Source organism: Vulpes vulpes, chromosome 12, assembly GCF_048418805.1.
Source record: "Vulpes vulpes isolate BD-2025 chromosome 12, VulVul3, whole genome shotgun sequence".
Classification (NCBI taxonomy): Eukaryota; Metazoa; Chordata; class Mammalia; order Carnivora; family Canidae; genus Vulpes; species Vulpes vulpes.
The window spans coordinates 182,419,065-182,438,815 of record NC_132791.1 but is presented as its reverse complement, the minus strand read 5'-3'; the positions used below and the strand labels follow the sequence as shown (position 1 = coordinate 182,438,815).

Sequence of the window (19,751 nt, the reverse complement as noted above, 5' to 3'; positions counted from 1 at the left end):
GCCCATGAATTTCTTTAGACCTTCTTGGTGCTCAGCCAGCCTTGGCCACTCGCCGAACCTGGCCAGGATTCACACACACACACACACACACACACACACACACACCACATATACCCCCTCCCCCCCATATCTATTTCCTTTTGGCTGACGTGTCAGCTGTTGCTTCCTGTATCTGGCCCTACCCTGTCCTGTCCTGAATTCTTTCTCCCTTCACTTAGGGATGGAGTTCTGAGCTGCTTCTGGCATCCCACCTGGTCAGCCCTGTTCTTGCTTCATGACCTCTCAGGGTTAATGCTACAGGGCTGAGGTTGTGAGAACCTTGAGGCCAGGGGCCTCATCTATCTGAATGATGCTGAATCCATAGTGCCAACATATAGTAAGTGCCTGATAAATATTTGAACAAGGACCTGAGTTCCTAATAGAAACGTAGGTGACCTCAGGGTCAGGGCCCTGATGCCCGCTCCACCACCCCCCACCCTGTGCTGCACAGATGTACGTCTCTGTGTTGTACATGTTAAACACCAGGTATTGGGGTACTGGGCTAGATAGCAAAACCCCATGTCCTTCTCCACATGACTCTGCAGTTGGTCTTTTTTCACACCCTCATTTCCCTGTATGCCAGCAAGGGATAAAAGATCTGTTATAACACAAGTGGGAAATGTGCTGTGCCAGTGTGAGCCCTGTGCAAGTGCTTGGTAAGGAGAGAGGTCTTGCAGTTTTGCCTTGCCAACTGGGGTGGCCATTCTGGGCACTTGATTTCAATGAAAATTCATCAGGAGAATTCGCTTGGTTACCTGGCCAGGTGGTGAGTTGTTTTCTGGAGTCTCCTGGTGAGAGATCTAGAAAGCAAGCTTTTCCCACTGTTTGGATGGCTGAGCTCGGTCAGAAATGTCTGGGAGGCTGAGGAGTGCTCCCTAGTTCTGAGCCTAGAGAGACACTGGGCTGAGGGAAAAACACGGATGTGGGCCTGAGCCAGAGAACAGAGCAAGGCCTGTGGCATCCACGAAGGGCAGTGGGGGCATCGGTGGTGACCTAGAGAGAAAGTTCAGACTGTCTGCCATGCACAACCCTTTGTCCCTGCAGCCTGGCCCCTCTCAGCATTGAGGTGAACTTTCTGAGGAAATGGAGCCACAGAAAAACCCGGAGGAGAGGACGACTCTCACTGGAAGAGTTGCCCTGCTTCTCAGGCATGCCTGAAAATCCACCTGCAGGCAGCTTCTGCAAACCAGATCATTTTATGAATGCCTGTGGGAGAATGTGTGATTTAAAGGAACACCCGGAACACCTGTCCATCAGGTGTCTAATTCCTTTGTCATTGTAATGTTGTGATATAATAAGAAATAAAAAAAGAAGAAGAAGAAGAAGAAAGAAAGAAAAGAAGTACATATTTGGTCTTTGTCACCGGTTCCTGGCACAGAGCTTCTCAAATCCTTGTAGCTTCCTGAGTGATAAAGGGGGGGGGGTATTTTTTGTTATTCATATAACAAAGGCTTATATAGCCCCTTGAAACCACATGTGGTTTCATGGTTTTATGCTGGTGAGGTGGCTTGAGGTGGGGGGATGGGAGCTGGTTTCTCATGTGATGAGAACCTTGGAACTTTCAGTACCCACTCTGGCCCCCACACCCAATCTCTGAGGAGGGGAAAGGGGTTGGGGGTTGACCTTAACACCAGTGATCAATGATTTAATCAGTTGTGCCTGTTCCTGCATAAAATGTGTAAATAAAAGGGTTCAGAGAGCCTCCGGGTTGATGAACACATTGAGGTGCTAGGAAAGTGGTGCACCCAAAGAGGGCTTGGAAGCTCCGTACCCTTTCCCCATACCTTGCTCTGCACATCTCTTCCATTTGGTTATTCCCAAGTTGTAACCTTTACAGGACACTGGAAACAGTACGAAGTGTTTCCCTGAGTTCTGAGAGCCATATAGCAAATGATGGAACGTGAAGAAGGACTCATGGGAACCCTTGATTTCCAGCCAAGTTGGACAGAAGTGTGGGTTACCTGGGCACCCACTACTTTTACTTGGTGTCTGAAGTGGGGAAAATCTTGTGGACCTGAGCCCTCAACCTGTGGCATCTGCACTAATCCTGGGTAGTGTCAGAATCGCCTAATGTGACACTTTGGCATCCAAAGTATTATGAGTAGAGAAAACAGTTTTTCCTTTAGTCATGTGAGTAATAACCCCAACACATATGCCCATTTTATGGTTGTATTTTTTTTTTTTTTTGAATCCAGCTTTCCTTTAGTGAGGCTAATGCTACCAAGGAAAGGCCACAGGGAGTAAGGGCAGGTCCCACATGTGGGCAGGCCTGACAACAGAGTGGAAGATTGCATTCTTAGCCTAGCTGAATGCCACAGAAATGAACTCCTTCGTGTAGAGTCAAGTGTTTGGCCCTCTGGAGTCCGGCCCTCAAGAAACTTCAGTCAGGCCAGCATGGTAAAGATCGGAATCTGGGTTTAGCCAATTGGAGGAGTGCCTTGCACATAGCTTTGGCTTCCTGGCTTCAGAATTTCATGATCATTGTAGGTTATGTAATGGCCATCTTGTCTGACAGCCTTGACCTGAATGGTGAGCCCTGGTAGTTCACTTCCTTCACGAGCCCCACGAGTGGTTCAGCATCTCACTTCTGCCTTATCCAGTTCTGCAGCCACGTTGGGAGAATTCCCAGAGCAAGTTGTTGCACATTCCACAAACGAGGCAGGAATGACAGGGGCCCACACGCTCCATGGTTGGGTGAATTCTTCCAGGAGCCCAGTGTGATCACCACTGGCCTCCTGCTGCTGTCCAAGGAGCCTGGTCCATCATTGTCATCCTCCTTCTCGACAGAAGACTTGACACAGAAGACACGGTTGAGAAACCTGGAATAAGTGAGGGACCTGGATGGCAGAGGAGACATAGATTTTGTGGACAAACTATACCCACACCCCACCAGGAGAGCACAGGAGTGACTGGTCTTTACCAAGGGGCCAAGGGCTGACATCTTCTCCTGTCTCCTTTGAACAGCTTTATTGCAGTAAAACTGACGTAAACTGCATATATTGAATGCATACAATTTAATGAGTTTGACACATATCTCTCCTGTGAAACCATCACCACAGCCAAGACAAGGAATGTATTACTCACTCATTTCCCTGTGCCCCTCTGAAATCCTTCCTCCCTGCCCTTCCTGCCCTACTTGGCCAACCACTGATCAGCTACCGGCAACTGTAGATCGGATTACATCTTCTAGAATTGTATATATGTGGAATCGTACAGTATGTGCACTTTTTTTGGTCTGCCTTTCATAACATCATCATTTTAGGCTCCTTCCGTGTCATTGCATGCATAAATTGTTCCTATTTACTGCTGAGTAGTAGTCCACAGTGTGGATATATTGGGACTACTACACATATAGCTCCTATGAATGTTCATGTGCAAGTATTTGAGTAAATATATATATTTTTAATCTCTCTTGGGTAATTACCTAGGAGTGGAATGGCTGGCTCATATGGCAGATGTATGTTTTAACTTTAAAAAACTGCCAAACTATTTTTCCAAAGTGGTTGAATCATTTTACATTGCTATCAGAAATTTCTGAGAGTTATAGTTGCTCCATATCCTTGACAACACTTGGTATGATCAGTCTTTCTAATTTTAGCCATTCTGGTGGGTGTGTAGTGGTATCTCATTATGGTATTAATTTACATATCCATAATAACTACTGATGTCGAGCATCTTTCCATGTGTTTACTTGCTATTTATATACTTTCTTGGATAAAGGATTTCTTCAAATGTTTTGTCCACCTTTAAAACTGGGTTGCTCATATTAATATAATATACAAAATAATTATAATTTAAATTATGTTCTACATTAAAATAGTATATGTTATATATTATAATTTATTACATATTATCTAAAAATTATATATTATATATAAATATAAACTATCCACCAAAAGGCTTATATTTCAAATATATATCCAAATATGTTCTATACCCCTTTGGAATTTATTGACAAGTTCTTTGATGAATTGGCTGAAGGTAACGCCATGTTGAAATATCAAGGAAGAGACTAAAGTTTATAGTTTGCTTATTGGTGGATATATAGTTTGCAAATATTTTCTCCTAGTCTGTGACTTACCTTTCCATTTTTGTAGCAGTGTATTTTGAAGTACTAAGTCACAAGATTTTTAGGCCAATATATTGATTTTTATCCTTTGGAGCCTGTGCTTTTGTGTACAATGTAGGAAGTCTTTGCCAAATCTGAGGCCACAAAGAATTTCTCTGGTCGTTTTATAGTTTCAGTTCTTACATTTAAGTCATTGATCCACTTTGCTTTTTGTATCTGATGTGATTGAAGAGTCTAGGTTCATTTTCTTTCAGGATTCCTGGTGCTCTGGGTCAGTATTGTCTTCTCTCCACTATATTTCCATCTCCATGTCTTCATAAAGCCACCATCCTGTTCTTATCTCTGATGTCTCATAAGCTATTCAGCCTCTGACTTCCTGCTGTACACTCAAGCATTTGGTGGGTATAGCATTCTGGGTGCCCTGGAGTTTCCAACTGGCGTTGATCAGGGAGGCAAAGAGCAGACACTATCCTTTTGAGGTCATTCCACTCTGATGGTTGTTTAGTTCTGGTGACAATTTGCCTTCCCTTACATCTGTCTCCTGCAGTGACAGCCAAAGGATCTGGAACTCCCCAGTGGGAGAGATAACTGCTCTTAGGGTTCTAAAAACCAACTGGAATCTCAACTAGCCTGACATCCTTGTTGGCACTTGGCAGCAACCCTTGTGTGTGGAAGGGAGGCAGCCTTGCTGAATGGGGCCAGCTGTTGCTGTTGTCTTCATACCACGAGTAGGCAAAGTGAAGTTTAATAACATTCAGTGACCTGCCCAAGGTCACCCAACTGGCTCACCACAGAGTGCCTTAACCCCTGGGTCCAGAAAGGACCCAGACTCTCAGGCCAACAATTTCCACTCTCTCAAATGCTGCAAGTTGCATGTGGAACTTTCCTGCCAGGAAGACAAACTGCAGCCCTGTATTCTTTTATGGTTTCAAAGCAAAGCAACTTCAGTGAATGAAAAGTTTCAAAGGCATATTTAAGGTCTTGGGTGCAAGTGAAAGAACTAGGTGTGGGAGAAGCTGGTTTTCCCTTTGTCACATGGATCTGGGCTTTATTTTTTCTTCTTTTATTGGGTCCAGAGGGAAGTGCTCCTGTAGGGTTCACATCACTGAGACTGGAGGAAAGAAAGTAGGGGCTGCCTGATGTGCATTCCCTCCGGTCCTGTATGCAGCAGGCCCTCCACAGTCTTACTGTCCACATCAAGACCCAAGTTTCTCAGCCTGGTATCTTCAGCCTGGCCCACCTCCAGCCTCAGCCCTTTTTACTTGGCCCTTTCATCTGGCCTCTGTCCATCCAGCCAGGCTGGCGGCCTCAGGGATATACACACCCTTTACCCAGTGTACGCTCTTCTCCTCATCCCTCAGTTTTGTGTACATGAGTACCCCTACACTTGGTCCCCCAAAAACCAGCTTACATTTCAGTTTCTGTCACCTTGATGGGCCTGCTTTTGCCCTGGCACCCTCAGAGTACTAAGCCTGTCTCTAAGGCTCAGTTTTGCAGAACCTCTTCCCCCATGGCCTGAAACTGGTAATTAGGCCTCATTCCACTCTGCATAGCTTTCCTATGTAACTTATCTCCTTACCCAGATTGTAAGCTTTTGGACATGGACAGGCCTGAACCTTCCTCATTCTATTGTATCTCCTCAGCACCTGGCATCATACCCACAGCACAAAATCTATACAGATTGCTTCGGTTTGATGTTCCTGGATCTGAGTCTTGGCAGGAAGGTGGTAGGTTTGCCGGCTGCAGCTTATAGTTTTCCTATGAATTCTGGGAAGAAATGGTGGCACAAAGATGCATACCACTGTCAAGGCCCAGCAAAAGACTGCTGTCTTTTGACCCAACAAAAGCAGCTTGAGCTTCATAGAAGCTGGTGTTCACTTCTGAAGGTGAGAGGAGTAAGAGGGTCCACTGAAGAGAAGCCCTAAACTCAGAACCAGCCCTTAAACCACCCAAGAGTATGCCTGCCCATAGAAACTTCTCTGTTGCTTCACACAGGGAGAGAGCATGTGGCTGGGATAATTCACAGCATGGGTATGAATGCTCTATATGACAAGCTCCAGGAGAATGTGCCCCATCCTCCGAGCTGTGCTGGTTGGGAAAGAATCTACTTGGGTGCAACTTCTACCTGTCTGCTTGAGCTGAATTTAAAAAATTCAAAAAACGTGCCTGCCATGCACCATAGAGGGTACTTCTGGGGATGACCAAGCATGGTCCCAGCCCCCAGTAAACTCACACCCTGGCAGGCAGGTGACACATGGGCACACTGAGCATGATACAAGTCCTTGACAATCACTAAAGGCAGGAGTTCTTTCCTGAGGAGGAGACATTTAGGATGAAATTTCCAAAAGGATGGGGTTGGAGAAGGAAATTTCAGGAGGAGGTATTGGTGTGAGCAAAGGCAAGAGTTTGGATCATGCAGAGCATGTTCAGAGAACAGAACAGTGAGCATTGGCTGAGTAGAGGCTGGGATGGGAGCTTGGGACCAGTCTGTATAAATCCTTGAAAACCAAGAGTCAGAAAATAGAATGGTGGTTGCCAGGGACTTGGGGAAGGGGGCAGTTGTCTTTTAACATACAGTTTCAGCTTTGTAAGATGAACAGGGTTTGGGAGATGAATGGTGGTGATAGTTATCCAACAATGTGAATCTACTTCAATGCCACAGTACTAAACACTTAAAAATGATAAAATCATATATTTTATGTGTATTTTACCACAATTGGAAAAAAAAAAAAGAAAAACCTTGAAAGCCATCTTAATGCTTAAGGCCATGGGATCTCTGAGTCAGACAAGCAAACCCAGGTTTGTTGCTTTATAGTTAGGCAATCTGGGCAAGTTAATTCATTTCTCAAAGCCTGTTTCCTCATCAATGAAACTGGGGTGATGTTAAGACCAGCTTGTGGAGTAGCTGTGAGGAACAATAAATGAAGGTATTGCTGTGCCATGAAGTTGTTAATGCAGTATCTGAGTCTCTTGCCTCCGGGATCCTAGCACTGCTGTGGTTGCCCGGGAGGCCACCAGAAGGGGCAGGCTGTGAGGCCTGGTAGTGTTCAGACATCTAAAGTGGGATCTGTGTCAGGAAGTAGTGAGGATGCCCTGGGGATGGAGGGCGACTTTCCATAGCCATGTGGAACGCTGAACAAGACCCAGGTCCATTACACACACACACACACACACACACACACACACACACACACACACAGGTGTGCGCACAATATGATGTTAAATCCGGGCAACCAGGACACCTGGGTGGCTCAGAGGTTGGGTGTCTGCCTTTGGCTCAGGGTGTGATCCTGGAGTCCGGGGATCGAGTCCCGCGTCGGGCTCCCTGCATGGAGCCTGCTTCTCCCTCTGCCTAGGTCTCTGCCTCTCTCTCTCTCTGTCTCTCATGAATAAATAAATAAAATCTTAAAAAAAAAATCTGGGCAGCCCGGATGGCTCAGCCATTTGGCACCGCTTTCAGCCCAAGGCATGATCCTGGAGACCCAGGATCGGTCCCATGTTGGGTTCCCTGCATGGAGCCTGCTTCTCCCTCTGCCTGTGTCTCTGCCTCTCTCTCTCTCACTGTCTCTCATGAATAAATAAATAAAATCTTTAAAAAATATATGATATTAAATCCATTATCCTATTTGGTGGTTTCTGTTTTTCTCATCTTTTTTCGTGTTTCTCTTTTGGACTGATTTTTTTTTTTTTTTTTGTTTACTATTGTCTTTTTTCTCCTCTACCACTTAGAAGTTATATGCTGTGTTTCTTTTTCTTTTTCCTGTTAGTGGTTACCTAGAAATTACTGTACACATACTTATCAAGGTCTAAAGTTAGTTACCTTACCTTCCTCTTTGGTAGTGCAGAATCTTAAAACATCCTAACTCTATCCCCCCCATTATTGTTTTGTACTTTAATTCTGCTTTGTTTTGCTATAACCTCCCAAGACCTTATCATCATTATTATTATAGTAAAAGCCAATGTTTGTTTGGCTTTATGCACATATTTACCACTTTTTTTGACTCTTCATATGCTCTTATATCTTAGATCTTCCATCTGGGATCATTTTCTCTCTGCACAACATACCTTCTTTACAATATTCTTTAATGAGAATTCCCCCATTGCATATTCTCTCAGTTTTTGTTTGTCTGAAAATATGTTTGCTTTGTGCTCCCTCATGGAAGATGTTTTCACTGGATGAAGAATTCTGAGTTGTCAGGTCCCTTCCACCCCCAGCTTCTAACTGTTGCCATTACTAAATCAGCTGTTAGTGGAAGATATACTACTTTTTCTTTGCTTTTCTCTTGCTCTCTCTTCCTCTCTGTCCCTGTCTCTGCCATTTACTCTATGTGTTTAAGCATATGTTTCTTTATTATCTTCTTCCTTTTTAAAATCTTGTTGAGGAGAGCCTGGGTGGTGCAGCTGGTTAAGCGTTGGGCTCTTAGTTTCAACTCTGGCCATGATCTCAGGATCCTGGGATCCAGCCCCACATCGGGCTCTGTGCTCAGTGAGGAGTCAGTCTACTTAAGAATCTCTCTCCCTCTCCTTCTGCACCCCCCTTCCCCACACTCCCTCTCGCTCTTAAAAAAAATAAATACAATCTTGCTTGAAATTCCTTGAGATTCTTAACGTCTGTGATTGGCATCTCTTATCAATTCTGGAAAATTCTCACCAGTATTTCTTCAAGAATTCCCTGTCTCCATTTTCTTTTCTCTTCCTAGAACTCCCACTAATCATAGGCCACTCTTCTCCATGTCTCTAAACTCTTCCTCTATATTTTCTATCTTTTTAAAAATACATATGTTGGGGATCCCTGGGTGGCGCAGCGGTTTGGCGCCTGCCTTTGGCCCAGGGCGCGATCCTGGAGACCCGGGATCGAATCCCACGTCGGGCTCCTGGTGCATGGAGCCTGCTTCTCCCTCTGCCTGTGTCTCTGCCTCTCTCTCTCTCTCTGTGACTATCATAAATAAATAAAAAAAAATTAAAAATACATATGTTTATAGCAGCATGCTTCTAAGTAGGCAAAAAGGTGGCAACGACCCAAATGCCCATCAAGAGATGTATGGACAAATAAAAGTAGTAGTGTCCACACAATGCAATATTACCCAGCCATTGTAAGAGTGATGTACTGACACATGTTGTAACATGGATCAACTCTGAAAACTTTTATGCCAAATGAAAGAAACCAGATACAAAGGCCACATAATTGTTTGACTTCATTTATATGAAACATCCAGAATAGTCAGATCCACAGTGAAAGTAGAGAGAGCAGGGAGTGACTACTAATGGGTATGGAGTTTCTTTTTGAGGTAGTGAAAATGTTCTTAAATTAGGTAGTGCTGATGGTTGCACAAGTCTGTTAATACGCTAAAACCTACTAAATTGGACACTTTAAAAGGATGAATTTTGCAGTATGCAGTACGTGGATTCCATATTTTCCATCTTTTGGTCTCCCTCTGCTCATTCCTCTTGCCTTCTTTTAATCCATCTGTCAGTTTGCAAATGGTCCCTTTAGTTAAGTCTAATCTTGCACTGCGTTTTAAAATTCCAATTATGCTATTTTTCATTTCTGGGAGTTCTGTTTGCTTCTTTCTCAGATCTGTTAGGTTGTTCTTTATAGTTTCCTTTTTTTTTTTTTTTTGCAGATATTTCCAAGCTCGTCTTCTATTTCATTAAACATATTAAGTAGGGTTGCTTTATAATCTGTGCTTGGTAATTCCATCATCTGAAGGTGTCGGGTCATGCTTGCTGTTTGTTGTCTCTTGGTTCTTGTTCGTTGTTTCCTTGTGTGATTGGTTATTTCTGGGTTGTACCACTCAGTATACTGGAGAATTTAGTAATGGGTATTTGTTGAGGCCTGGGATGAAGATGCCTTCCCCCAGAGAAGATTTATACATCCTTCGGCCAGGTGTCTCAGTATATTAGCAGTGCAGAAGTACTTTGAACTAAGTCCATGATTTAAGGTGTCTTGAAGCACCCCAATGATGTGAATTTGGCCTGCTCCTCTGCGTGAAGATCAGCTGGTGGCCTAACTTCAAGACAGCCCCACCCCCTTCTTTTGCATTCCCTGGGTAGAAGGCCTTTTAGGGTGCCAGCTTAATCTGGGAAGATCTTCTGGTAGATTCCTCACCTGGGACAGGTCCTGAGTTTTGACATTTGTCCACATTGCTGCTCAAGGCCAATGAAATGGAGGTTCATATGTGCCTGTATCAGCAGACGCCTAGAGAACCAGAAGAACTCTGGTATTCTTTCCTTCTCTAGATTGTTGCCTTTCCTTCCGTTTTGACCTTATTCCTTTCTGCCTTGTCAGTTCGTCAGTGTTCTCAGGAAGGCATTTTTCATGTTTCATCCAGCATTTTTGGTTGTTTTCAGCGACTGTATTCCCCCAAACAGAAATTGGCAGATCTTCTTATGCTATTTGACTTTGAATAGGTCACTTCCCTTCCCAGGAGAGGCACTGACCACCAGCTCCAGTGCTGGGGAGCATGAATTCTCTTGGGGAGTCTGGACTGCGACCTCAGTAGTATCTCCCGAAGTGCCACCATCAGGCCTGTGAGGGTGTTAGACTGCAGTTGTTTGGGGGACTTGGGTTTACAAGCTGAACCTCTGAGAAAAACTTTCCCCCTGGGTCTAGGAGGCCACTGGTGAGTGTCCATTCCCAGAGGAACTGGTTTCCTGGGGGCAAGGTGCCAGGAGTGTCCATCTCTACCCTGGGAAGCTGGAATAAAGGATTCCCCTGGGGGCTATACAGGCTCTTCCTAAAGTTAATTCTGACCTTTCTTCCCTATTCCATTACAGTCCCCCCACCTGGCCAGCCCAGCCAGTCCAGGTTACAGCAGCTCTCCCTGACACCAGAGAGTTTTAATGTGTTTCCAAGGTCATTGGCACTGTTTTCTGTGGATAACATTTTCTGTTTAATAAGAATTCCCAAAACTCAGAGGACACTGCAGTATCCTGTCCCCTTAGCCCTTTTGGTGTTGGTTAGGGAATCCCCTGTCCTTTCCTGAGCTTAACTCAGTCATTCCTATCCTTATGGCCCTTATACCAGTTCCCTGGGAGGTGAGGTCAGTCCCAGCAGGCTGGACACAGTCACTCTGACAGTGTGCATTACATAGTCCCTGCCCAGAGATACCTTTCTACATTTCAATTAGGTAGGGTGGACACCAGGTTGGAAGTCATTGCATTGGCTATGGAGCAGCCCCGGTCTGGAAGAAAGAAAAGTTCTGTGACCCTAAATCATTATAGACTACATTATAGAATGCAACCACACCCTTATCAAATGTACTTTTTGCCATTTTGCCCACATATGTGTATAAAATAGCCCTTTAAATAAGCTCAAAAGAAAAGGTGCAGGCCTTTACAAAATGGAAAATGAGATTCAAATGCAGATAAAATGTATCAATTAAGGAGCCCTAGTCAGTCCCTGGGCTGCCACAGTTTATACCTTTAGAGAAAACAACCATCCTCCAAAGATTAGGCTACATCCTAATTATCCAGTGGGGATTTGGTGTGTCTTTGGAGAAACACATTTTTAAGGGCTTTTAGCATGAGCTATCTCCAAGAAATTCCCTGCAGAGGCAGAGGGAGAATGAGACCAGGGCCAAACAGGCACACATTCTTATATCAAAAGGCAAGCATCACTGCATTTTTTTTTAATCTGGGAATTTCTCTGGAATTCTTTGAATAGCAAAGTTTGTACTTCTTTTAAGCCACTTCTTATCTCATCATAAGATATTTCTCTGAGATTTGCTCATGTTTTCTTGGCCTGGGCTGTCCTTATGCCCTTTATCTGCCTGGCAAACTTGTTTATTACTCAGAGACTGTTCGAGCAGCCCCTGCCCACAAAGCCTTCCCTGACCCTTAATACTCCCAGTAGAAAGACAAGATCATCTAATTCTGCTGGAGAGTGAGATGTGAATGAGAATGACATGAACCAGGTGCTATTCCCACTTTGCTCCCGGTACACCTGTTCTGGAACATTCTTTGATCAGTTCATAGAGCACTCTGAATTGTGTTGTGTGGCGTCTGTGCTGTGAGACCTTTACCCTCCCCTCACTTTCCACATCCCCAAGCACCCTCACTGGACCTGGCTTTCAAGCTTTGAGGGTCAGTGAGTGTCTGAAAGCTGACTTCGAGCCTCCATCTGGTAAGTATTTCATTTCTCTTCCTTGAGATATCTAGTACAGGGCCCCACATGCAGCAGGTACCTTAAAAATATTTGTGAAATGAAAGACAGGAAGTGAATTACAGACCCTTTGCAATGGAAGATACTGAGGTGCCGAGAGTCTTAGTAACTTTTCTAAGCTAGAGTGTGTGGGCTTTTTTTTTTTTTTTTTGATTAATACTCCCTTTTAATCAGCTAAAAAATTGCCAGGCAGCCCACAAAACAGGATTTGATTTAAGACTAACCCACAGAGTTAGTTGATGGTGCTGGGACCTGCTGGACCAGGCCATCGTAGTATTTTTTAACCAAATGTCAAGAGCATTAAGAAGGTCTGGGCTGGAGGTGCAAGGTGTGCAGCAACAGCTGTGGAACCTCCATGATGTGACTGCACATCTCCATCCTCAAACATTTGCAGAGTGATCACAACTGAGAGGGGACATAGCTGTAGATGGGCATTCCCAGGGCTCCAATATGTGCACACAGTGACTGGGTGGGGGGGCAACAGGAGTTGGGGAGTGGATGGTCAACAGGATACCTGTTGGCATGGCCATAGTGGTCCCAGATACCATGCTCATGGTGATGCCATTGCCTCTAAGTGGAGGGATGAGAGCAGGGTATACCATCACCAGCATGCGGTTGGGCTGCAACACTGTGATATGGTGGATGGGGTGACTAGGCGGGGCATACTGGTGTGTGTCGTACTTGCCTTGTGCATAGGGGCTCTGCTGGGGGTAGGCACTTCGCATGGGGTACAAGCAGTCTGGGAAGGGTTGGGGGAAGAGGAATATGGTGGCACTGCCCTGCTGGTGGGGGAACAGGATACTTTGTTGTTGTTTTAAGATTTTATTTATTTATTCATGAGAGACATACAGAGAGAGGCAAAGACATAGGCAAAGGGAGAAGCAGGCTCCCTGCAGGGAGCCTGATATGGGTCCCGATCCTAGGACCCCAGAATCACGCCCTGAGCTGAAGGCAGACGCTCAACCACTGAGCTACCAGGCGTCTCAGACAGAACACTTTGTAAGGTATGCCAGGAGTGTAACCTGTTTGGGAGCTGCAGCTTCGTAGCCTATGGGGAACTCAGTTGGATAACTAATTCCTTTGGCATTTGCATAGGGAACCCCGGAAGAACCAGGGCTCTAAACAGGATTCATGATTTCAAAAACTGTCCACATGCTCCAGTCTGCACCCAGCTCTGCTTCCCTTGGGCCTCCAGTGGCTGGTCTGGGCCAAGTAAAGCACAGCCAGAGTTCCTCTGCCATACACCTGCCCTGGCACCAAGCGACCCTGAGCTGCATGTCTGACCTTGGCACCACCTCTAAAGTATGTGGGCCTAGGAATGAGTTTGTGGGATCTTTCTTTGGGATGCCACCTTGAGAAACTTTCCAGTGATGTGACATTAGAAGGCCCATCTCCAAGGGAAGTGCCATGGGATACCTTCTAGGAGAGGCTGATCTTGCGTAAGCCCTTTGGTGGGAAACCTGTTACTAAACCAGCTTGGATGGAATCCAAGACCAATGGGCTCATGGCTGGTTCAGCTCAAGAGTAAATAATGGGATCAGCCCCAGTGGTATCACTTGCATTTTTGAAAGAACTTTTTCATTTATGATCACCTGCCTGTGGCATCAGAAAATAGTTTGATGGTCATTGAACAAATGATGCATTTCTGCCTTGGGTCCAGGCTTGTTACCCTCTGGGCAGTGCCTCTGGCCCTTGGCTGTCCTTCCTCTCCAGTGTGCTTCAATGGTGCAGGGACTTTCAGCCCCTGGCACACACATGTGTCTCTAGTTACCAACCTAGAAGCTTGTGGGGGCATCATTTCTGGGTATTTATCCTCCCAGGTTTGATCCCTGAAGAATGATCTCCCTTGGTGGCCTTAGCCTTGGCACTGTTCCCTGATTAACCAGGAAAAGTAGGAGCTCTTTTCCACCTGTGTGGCCCAGCTCCCAATATAAAGACCAGTTCATTCTTAGGCTACAGCTGAATGGGAACACCAAGGCTACAGGGCTAGGTGGAGAAAGGGTCACCCTTATACAGTCATCCAGCCAGAGGCCTACTTAGGACCCCTGAAGCCATGGAAGAGGGGTAGGCCTGGACGGCTGGGCAGTTACCCAAGGCATCATGAGCTCAGAGGGTTCCCTTTGCAATAGTTCTTTCTCACTGTGTTCAGGAATCACTGAGGGGTCTGCTGTCCATTCCACTATCCAAGCTGCTGACTGTAGGTATAGTCTCTGAAGCCATTTTTCAGCAGATGTGGGGAATGCAGACAAACAGATGAGTATTGGAGCAGAGGCCTCAGTCCCCAACCCCATCCCTGTGGCAAAGCTCCTGACATGGGGAAGCAGGGAGCCTACTTTACCGAACCCTACCTAGCTGAGGCTCTAGCTGAATCCTGATAAGTGCAGTTTCTTCTCTTCCCAGGGGAGCAGCCTGCCTCTCCTTGAAGGCTGTGCCTTCTGCCCTTCCTGACTCTTCCCAACTCTCAGATCCTGTTCTGGATCTCTCCTACCCCACCCCATGCTAATCTACCCCACCTTCTTGGGCATATTGAATTCACTGAATAAAGCTTCATGGATGCCCATGGGCCTGACACAGACAAGACAGGGATGGATGTGACACTATCCCTAGCCTCAAGGAGCCCCCAGTCTGCCCAGACAAACAGATCCTAACAGCAAATTGGGCACTTGGCTGTGGAGCAGAGAAGAGAGCTGTTCATAGTGACCTGCTAGCGTTGGGAAGGCTTCTGTGGAGAGGGCAGTTCTGAGCATGGCCTTGGTGATAGAGTAGGAATTCTCTGGGTGGTTGAGGCAGGAGATGGACCTACTGGTGGAGGGGACTGCATGCACAAGTGTAAAATAGCGTGGCACATTCAGGGAGCCACAGCTGATTGATTACCACCCAGGAGAGATGTGAGAGATGAGGCAGGAGAGGGTGACCAGGCTGCTGGAAAGGCCTCATGGACCAGGTTGGGTGCTCATTGTAGCCTGAAGGCAACAGAAGACTGCAGTGAGAGTATGAGGGCACTCTGTTCTTTCTTTCCTTCTTCTTCCTCTTTTTTTTTAAATAGCTTTATTAAGTTATCATTAATATATATATATAAACTTTATTAAGTTGTATATAGTATTTATTAAGTTATATATAATATATATAAACTGAATGTACCTAAAGTGTACAATATGGTGAGTTTTAACATACATATACACCTGTGATACCACCACCATAATCCAGATAATGAATATACACCACTCTCAAAAGTTTCCTTGTGTCCCTTTATCATCTGTCCCTCCCACCCCCAATATCTGTAGGCAACCACCCATCTGCTGCTCTGTCACTACAGATTAGTTTTGCATTATCTGAATTTTTCATAAATGAACTCATTCAGTATGGAATATTTTTGTTTGTTCTCTTATCACTCAGCATACTTGTTTTGAGATTCATCCATGTTGTTGTATATATTAACAGTTAATTCCTTTTCATTGCTAAGTATTATTCTCTTGTATGGATAGACAATTTGTCTGCCTCTTCAGCTATTGAGGGCCGTTTGGGTTGTTTCCAGTTTTGGCCTACTACAAATTAAGCTGCCATGGGTATTTGTATGCAAGTGTTTGTGTGGATGTGTGCTTTTATTTCTCTTGGGTAAATATCTAGGAATAAAATGGTCATGTCATATGACAGATGTATGTTTAACTTTTAAAGAAATTGCTAGACTTGCCAAGTGTCTGCTTCATTTTATAATCCTATTGCGTTTTACATTTCCATACATACATACCTTTTTCTGACTGGCTACAAACTGTAGATGAACCTTCAGAACTGAGTCTCTGTTTGGATTTGCCCAGCTAGTTACTACAACTGAAGCCCTGAGACATGGACTTCTTGGGACCAGGAAAGGGAAGCAGGTGATCCTGGAAATCTTTCCCAAAGATGATGTCAGAGGCTTGGCATCACTTTGAGAGGCTTGTTTGTCATCGATACTGCCTCAGGAGCTCCGGGAATTGAGTAGCACCGAAGGATATGAACTAAGGGCATCTCTAGCTCAGAACTCGAGAAAATCCCTTTAGACCTAACAAGGCCACAGTCCCACAGATTAAAGCCCAAATTCCACAGAAATGAATTTTTGTGTAAATAAATGATTTCAGCATCTGTGGGGGCCCCAACCAGTTGTGGGAATGGCTGTGGTCTCTGATTCAGAGCCTGTACCAGAGAGGTGGCATCCCAGATAGATAGAAGGAACCATAAAACTGAGGGTTCTAGAGCCCTGGGGACATCTCAGGTGAAGGTTGCTAATCTAGGTACATTCCCCAGAAGTGGGAGCTGTGGAGCAGCATCTAGGACTAGAAGGCAAGACCAAAGGCCATGTCTTTCTGGCCACTGCTGGGGCCTGGCCTTTCTGTATGCTGAGATCTGTAGGGTGTGAGCCCCACCAGAGTTATGAGTATGCTATTTATTCTTTCATATTCATTAGTGTATCCTTGGAACCAGAGATGACTCAGGCAAATTGGGGTCAGGTTGTGAAATCCTCCAGTCTCTGCCAGGTCTTTGGATGGATTTTATGGAAGGGGCACAAAATGGTGATTAGATCAGGCTTGTGATTTAGATAGGGGCCCTGGCAGCCAGTGTAGAGGATAGGCTCAAGTGTGGACAGGCTGTGGGCATGGAAGTCAAGCAGGCAGGGAGGTCATTAGAAATAGGCGAGGGAAGATCTGAGTAGCCAGCAGCAGTGGGAGGACAAGGGACCTGGGACAGATGTGTAGTTGAGAAAGAGAAGAGTCAGCACTGCGCCACGGCTGCTAGCTCTCTTCTTTCATGGTGCTAGTGACATCTCCTAGTTCCCACCAACCACTGATGGCATAAATAATAAATACACAGAGGGATGTTTGGAGGGATAGAAGGATGGCTATGTGGCTCAGGAGTGAGCCAAGGTGTGCATCTCTGCACCCATACTTCCATCACCTGCCTAAACTGCCATGCTTCACTGAGGTCAACATGGGGACTGCAGGTGTCCTCCTGGCTCAACAGAATGTCACTGACTCACATGTGACAGCTCTCAGCAGAGACTGACTCCAAGAGGCTCAGTTAGTCACCTGGGAACCAAGGGCACTGTGGTCCCTTCTTGCCCTGGATTCCTAAAGCAGCGGAGGACACCCCAAGACTAATGCTTTAAACCTCTGAGAAGGAAAGGCCTCAATTTCTCATGAAGACCTTCTCCTCAGGGGCAAGAGGAGAGGAGAAGAGAAGCTAGAGCCTGGTAGGGAGGTCAAAGGTCTCAGCTTGATGCCTGTGAAGGAATTGGGTCTCAACTGTAATCACTAAGTGTTGATATCATGTGACGTTTGTCTGGTTAAGCACAGTGAGTATAGCACTGTTCTGGTACGTTTGTGATTTTTACTGACCTGCTAAAAGCTCCATCCACAGGGACCTCAGAATGGTGTTCACCATAATCAGAGTTTACCCTCAAAATAGTATGCAGGGGCAGAGGAGGGGGATGGAGGGGTTCGGGGCAGGGGTCACTGGATTTGTGTGATGTGGAGGAAAGAGAGCTGGTGACATGTGGGAAAAGCCTAGAGTCCTGGATTCCAGTCCCCTGTGCCACCTCTCCTAAGCGACCACAAGAGAGAATCACTTCACCTGTCTGAGCCGATCTGGACTCTGATCACAGGTGCTGCAAGTCAGCATCTATGTCTGTGTTCTGTTGTCTTCAGTCTGGGCTCCAAGAGGGTCAAGGCACTGGGCATAGACCCTCTGAACTGGGTTTGGAAAGGTAGATCAAAGATGTTCACTCCTGCTTCTGCTCAGGCTGCAACTTGTTAGCAGTTGATGCCAAGTGTCAAAAGTGAGGGAAGGGCTAGGGGATCCCTGGGTGGCTCAGCGGTTTAGCACCTGCCTTTGGCCCAGGGCGTGGTCCTAGAGTCCCGGGACTGAGTCCCACATCAGGAACCCTGCGTGGAGCCCGCTTCTGTCTCTGCCTCTCTCTCTCTCTTTCTCTGTCCCTCATGAATGAATAAATAAATAAAATCTTAAAAAAAAAAGAAAGGGAAGGGCTAAAGTTCTAAGTTTGGGGCCCAGTCCTTTGCAGGAAGCCCAAATTCCACAGAATTTGACAAATTGCAGAGGTTTGATTTGGTCACAAGGAACACGATTGTGTGAGGTCATTTGCTCCTGGCCTAGGGGCTGCTCACAAGTCTTTTGAGTCACCTGGAGTTTTAGTCTTAGTGTTTCAGAGCTGAGAAAGCACTGAGTGGCTTCCTCTCGACCCTTTGTTTGATGTAAGAGGAGCCAGAGGCCCAGAGAGGGTAGAGGAGCAGCTGAGGCCCTGGCCAGAAATGACCAAGCTTGTCCACATGGGCTCTGAGGGCTCCTGAGGGACCTCAGTGCTTGGTGTTCTGGGCCACTGTACAGGAGGCACTCAGTGGTCCCTGACTCGGAACAGCCTTGGCCCTGTTCCCTGCCCTGTGGCACTGCCAGCAGGGCCCTCCTGCCCTTGTCCGTTGAGAAAAGAAGAAAGCCTGCCTGGTCATGCCTACTTGGTGAATGGCCCTCCAGTCTGCCAGGCCACTGCAGCAATAGCAGCAGCAGGAGTGGGGAAAGTGGTTCACGCACAGACAGTGGAGGTGAGGAGCCCAAGGGTGAGGAGGAGACAGCAGAGGCTTAGTACTAGAAGATAAGGTTTATAATGATCGGGGCAGTGCCTGACACACAGAAGTTAGCCCAGTTGTTGTTATTCTCAGTCCAGGGCACTGGCCTGGATTTGATGATAAAAGCCAGAGCCAGGCCCCAGGTGGTGGTGCCAGCCTGAGAAATCCTGGGAAGAAGGCCTGGCGATGAGGTGTTTGGCCCCAGGCCAGATGGAACAGCTGGGCATCCCTAGACCCAGGGCATGAATTCCTGCCAATGACTAGGGAACTTTGAAGCAGAGGGCACCCCGTAAATCTCCACAGCTCTGCCAGGAGTCCTACCCAGGGTGACTGCCTCAGGTGAGTGAGGAGGAATGCGGAAGGTCTGGGTAGGGCATGGCCGGAGGAGGGAGGCTGTGATCTGTGTGCTGTATTTGTGCAGCAAACCTTCCCCCAGGCCTCCTGGTGCCACCTGGGAGCTGCAGGTGTGGCGTGTACAGTCCAGAGTGGCATGAGTCACCTACACTCTGTATCCTCTATGCCTTACCTTCTCAAGGGAGAAAAGATGCCCCTGGCTGCTTGCTCCATGATTGATGGAAAGGGAGGAACAAGTGGCCACAAAGGGGGCCCTTGGCTCCCAGGCCTCCAACCCACAAGCATGGGAGGAAAGGTGACCTAGAGCTCATACATGGCTGGGTTGGGGGATGGTGGGGGAAATGAGTGGGCTGGATGAGCCCCTGACCCTGGCGTTCTGATGGTTCCTGAGCACTTCCAAAGTTAAACCTCAGATCCTTCAGATGTGAGCAGACATTCCCTCCTCCCTCCCCTTATGCCCTTATATCGCAGCAGTGCCCTTACACCTGGCTCTTTGACCATATTTTCTTCCCTC

The 19,751-nt window shown here is 46.4% G+C and overlaps 1 protein-coding gene and 1 pseudogene across 4 annotated transcripts in view; one reads left to right on the top strand and one right to left on the bottom strand.

Moving 5' to 3' along the window:
• Positions 1-19,751, top strand: part of ZFP90 (ZFP90 zinc finger protein) — a 94,818-nt gene that overhangs the window by 19,388 nt on the left and 55,679 nt on the right. The gene's annotated exons all lie outside the window — the stretch shown is intronic.
• Positions 12,672-13,405, bottom strand: LOC112929522 (myelin-associated neurite-outgrowth inhibitor-like; annotated as a pseudogene).